The sequence below is a fragment of the Lygodium microphyllum genome, chromosome 5 (genome assembly GCF_053477565.2).
Source record: "Lygodium microphyllum isolate KBCC chromosome 5, Lygodium_microphyllum_v1.1.10, whole genome shotgun sequence".
Taxonomy (NCBI): domain Eukaryota; kingdom Viridiplantae; phylum Streptophyta; class Polypodiopsida; order Schizaeales; family Lygodiaceae; genus Lygodium; species Lygodium microphyllum.
In genome coordinates, this window is record NC_141139.1 from 2,027,119 (window position 1) to 2,032,576 (window position 5,458).

The window sequence follows — 5,458 nt, forward strand, 5'->3', positions numbered from 1 at the left end:
TACTTTCAACACATCTAAAATCAATCAATAAACCCTTAAAATCAACCATTCAGCTCACAAAAACAACAAAAATAGCCCAAAAAACAAGTCAATTCAGCCCTGAACATTTGTATTTATATATGAAGAAGGCTCGTGATGGTAGCCTTATGATTTTGATTCTCTATGTGGATGATATGTTGATTGCTCGTACTTCTCATGATGAGCTGGATGCCTTGAAAGGTCAGCTCAATAAGAGATTTGAGATGAAGAATATGGGACATGTCTCACATATTCTTGGGATGCGCATTACGCGCAATCACTCTAAGGGACTCCTCTACTTATCATTTGTAGGATGTTAAGCCTATTGGTTGTCCTTTACCTTCTCATGTGAAGGTTAGTCATGTTGATTGTCTGCAGTCTGACGAGAGCAGAAGGCCGAGATGGCCAAGATCCCCTATGCATTCGCGGTGGACAACTTGATGTATACCATAATAGCCACTCGTCCTGACATAGCATTTGCAGTGGGAGTTTTGGCAAGCTATATGGATACCCTTGGTCAATGGCATTGGGATGCCATCAAGGATATCATGAGGTACCTAAAGGGCACAGTAACTATGTGCATCTATTATGGTGGCAAGGATATAGGAGTCATAGAATACATTGACTCTGATTATGCAAGATGACATGCTGACAATAGGAAATCCACCTCTGGCTATGTTTCACCTTTGTTGAAGGTGCTATTTCTTAGATGTCCAGGGTGCAAAAATGCATAGTCTATCTACTACAGAGGCAAAGTATGTTGCAGCACACTTACAAGGAGGCCCTTTGGTTAGGCAGTCTAACCTTGGCATTGCTAATGTGGTCTCTACACTATATTCTCATTCTATGAGTGCCATTCAGTTGGCCAAGAATCTGGTCTTCCATGCAAAGACAAAACACATTGAGGTGCATTGCCACTTCATTAGAGAGGTCGTCAAGATCTCAATTGACTAAAATCCTATAAATCTACTCATTAAAATTTGTCAATGGAGCATTTTGCCTTTCTCAGGAAGTTGATGGGCATTGGATGAGATGACATCTTTCCTCATCCTATTGTACCCATTACATTTGCACTTTTTAACTTTTTCTTACTCTCTCCTCACTAGGGGCACATTTGCCTTGTTGGGGGTAAAGGCACTTGTGCCTAGGCACCCATGTATTATTTACACTGATGGTACCCACATACCCGCATACCTGTACACTACAGGTGACATTCGCCATCATTATCACTTCGTTCTTTATTCTTTCAGTGACATTTGAATAGAGGGAATGCCGATCACACATTGTGATTATTAGAGATCCCACATCTTGTCTCTTGACATGCTCCTTCCACCATAACTCTTGCTTCCACTCTATGCTTCGACTTCAAGGCTCACTTTAAGACATTTCCAAGCTTGATCATTTTGTCAAAGGTTCATTCCACATTAGCACTAGGAAAATCTTAAAAGTCTAGCTTTGATTTTAAATTTTTTAATACTTTTTTCAAACATGCCTACTTTTCCTTATGATTTGATACCATTGTGATGTACCCTACTAAAGAGCCTTTAGTGACACATTTTTTTGAAGATCCATCAATATATATTTCTAAGAAACACCCACCTTGGAGGAGAAGATTTGGCCATTCCCACAAGGATCAACTTGAATCCAAGTGCCTACATAGGCTAAGGTCACCTGACAGTCTTTTAGCATCAAATTGTGAGTGTTCGCTTTGGACAAATCCACTTGAATCAAAGTGGACCCATGTCACACTTAGTTCAAAGAGAGTGATAAATGAGGAGGTTGTGCATCACATGAATCCCTTTGCCCATAAGGCATAGTCTCACTCTAGTCCCCTAAAACAACATAGAGTTAAGGTTTTACTAGATTAACTAAACTAGGTCAATATGTGACTTTCTAACTAATGCAACTTTGAAGAAAGTTCACAGCTAATTGAGACCACCCAATCTTAGAATAAACCCATTGGGGGTTTCACCCTCCCACTTTCCCTTTAAGACATACATTCTTTAATTATCTAATTACCTACCACATTTATGTGAACATGTAAAAATAACATCCTTAGTTAGCTTTTAGACATAACGTTCATTCACCTAAGTTAGAATCATAACCCTCAAACAAATAAAGTAATTCTTATCAAAGGGCATTTTATTAATCTTCTTTCCCATCCATAACTATGAATCCAACATATAATCAACCAAGTTCCTACCCTTAAGTAGTAATAGGGCCTTCTAAAAAGACCATCCTAGGCTCATAGGTGTTCTATAAGTACTACGTACATAAGGAATTTATGGCCTGAACCCCCTCTAGCACTCTTACCGCCTCCTAACATAACATCCTTCCCTACGGAGAGACCTCTCATACAGGGCTAGGTCCTAGCTCCTAATGTAGTTAAAACAAACTCCTTTGGTGTAGGGCAATCCCTAAAACAGTCCTTGGGTTCACTCTTCTCCTTGGGATTTTTATTAGGGTTTCCAAGGTCTTGAATTTTTCCTAACCTTCTTGGAGAATTAAGTTTATGCTTATGATTATCTCGTTTACCTAAATTTCACTCTTTGAACCTACTTACACCCGAAATGCTTTTCTATATTGGGTTATCCTCTCTCAATCCTTCAAGCTTCTAAAGCCTCAATTCCTTGATTGATGGATCTCAAGCACTCGTGTAGTTTGACCTTTTTATCTTCTCCTATTTATTACTGATGAAGACTCAAAGGAGTTTCCTCACTCTCTTCAAATTGACATGACAATGTCAATTTCTTGGAAATCTAAAGATGGGACAAAGGGTCACAAATAGGGGAATTAAGGCCTCCTCTTTCTCTATTTCCAAAACAAATTATAACACTTAATTGTGCATGATTGCTCCCTCTTGCAAACTCAGGAACCGTTTTCCATTTTGTAAGTTTATTCCTTGAGTAAGGTATTTTGCCTTAATCATTGGCCTTCTAATCCCAAGAGAATAGTGATTCTACGTATATGAATTTTGGGCAAGGTATCATCCTTAAGAAAGAGATAAACTAGAATCCCAAGTATTTCTTATTGAAAGGTTTACATGGTACCTTGAAGACAATATGTCTAATTAGACATACAACATCCTAGTTGATTTACTTGGTTAATCTAATTCCAACCTAAAAATTAAAAAATCCATTATAAGTTCTCTCTTCTTTCCAAAATGAGCATTACATATTCATTTTTCCTTACAAGGGTTTGTACCCAATAGAAGAACCTAGGATTGAATCGGAGTTGATGTGATGTCGACGTTTGCTCCTATGTTTTTGGCTCCCTCACTCATAGTTCATGAGCTTCTTCTCTTGGGTGCCATTTTGCAATGCTCCTTAGTTTTGGTAGCCTAAAAATGAATCACTGATGGAAGAAAAGACAATGGGTGCAATGCAACTAAGGGAGCTTCTTTGTCATCGTCATCGATGGATGGGAAGAGTAGAAACAACACTGATCATTGATGGAGAGGAGGTTCCTCCGATGGGAGCTTAAATAGCCTTCATATTCACATTTCCTCTCTCTCTCTCTCTCTCTCTCTCTCTCTCTCTCTCTCTCTCTCTCTCTCTCTTTCTCTCTCTCTCTCTCAAAATAAGCAAAAAAGACTATGCTAATGGTTAGATACTAAGGCTTGTATATTCTTGGGGGCGGGGGGGGGGGGGGGGGGGGGGGGGCGCTATTCCCTTACTCTCTCATTAAAATTGAATGGTCTTTCTCTCATTGTGTCTAAAGGTTGGTCAAATGCTTCATTTGCATGGCCAATATGCTTTAGTTATGCGCAGTGGTGTGGGGGTGTCAATGTGAATGATGGTGAAGGCCAAAGGGAAGGTTACCAATCTTTGTATGGTGGTGACAATGATCGATGGCAATCGATTGTGCCCACCGACAATAATAAATGTAAGTTTTTAAAAAATTTAATACATTATATTTTTTCCTTTTTTCATATTTGATTACTCCCCCCCAAGCCCCTATGCACACATTGTTTTGTTTTGGTTTGGGGGGGGGAGGGGACCCAATATTTTACATCCTCTTCCCCTTAGGGGAATTGAGATGTCCTCATCTTGAAAGAATTTAGGGATATTGCTTAGATAATGCCTCCTTGTCAATCCAAATGGCATCCTTTTCCTATTCCTCAAGGAAGCTAAAAAGTCATGGAATAAACTATGCTCCTCGTTAGAGTTGTTGGGATCGATGTTCTCAAGTTATGGAGACATTACCTCCTTGATAAGAAATTCACCTTGGTATAATAGATCTCAAAAGTCTCAAATGGATCTTTATCTAGTTAGATCCAAACATGAGACAATGAAGATAGATTAAACTCCTATAAGAGTGTGACTTCGAGATTAAATACATACCATGTAAGGAGAATGTAGTTGCAGATGCTTTAAGCCACAAGGCATTCCTTAATCTTAATATTATCATTGTAGAAGAACCCTCAAGGATAGAATCACTAGCTACTAGTATTAATATCAAGTAACCCCATCATTCAAATGGCAAAGGAAGGAGCTACAAAGAACCCTAAGTATCAATAGTTAAGAAAGGAAGTGCAACTAAAAAATCAAAATCCTAAGTTGGATCTCAAATACCAAGACTTCTCGATTGAGGAAGAGCTTGTGTACTTCAATAAAAGAGTATGAATTCCTTCTAACCATGATATGAAGAAGAAGATGCTTTGGGAAGCACACGATTTTCTAGTCTCGAGACATCATGGCTATGCTAAGATACTCAATGCAGTTAGAAAGAGCTACCACTAGAAAAAGCTCAAAGGTGATGTACTATAGTATATCATTGAATGCCCAACCTATCAAAAAGTGAAAGAAGAGTGTGTTAAAATGCTAGGCAAACTTCAACCTCTTGAAATTCCTCAAATGAAATGGAAATTCATTAGCATGGATTTTGTGGTAGGGTTGCATTTAGTCCAAGGAGGATAGAACTCTATCATGGTAATTGTGGACATGCTAAGAAAGGTTGCTCACCTTATTTTAGTCAAGACAAACTACAAGGCTTCAAACATTGCAAGGTTGTTTGTCAAGGAAATATTTAGGCTTCATGGTTTGCAAAAGGAATTGTCAGTGATTGAGATTCTCTTTTTTCTCAATTTTGGAAGAGCTGCAATGAGAAATGTATAAGTGTGTCCATGAAGGTATTCACTCATGGGAAGTAAACTATGAAACAAACAAACAAACAAAAAGCAATATGAAACCCTATTGGCTTGAGGATAAGATAAGTGAAAAAAACTTTCCTATGAAAGAATTCTTTAGTATGAAATAATTAAATAGCATTCTTGAGATGAGTTCTAGCACAAACTAAATGTGGCTTGCCTCCTTGGCAAAATTTTAAGAGATTTGAGTTACTCAATCACAAATACAAGTTTAAAATAAATAAATTAAGTATAAAAATATTAATAAAAGTTAGTAATTAATAATTATAATTAATCATTAATATTTAATAT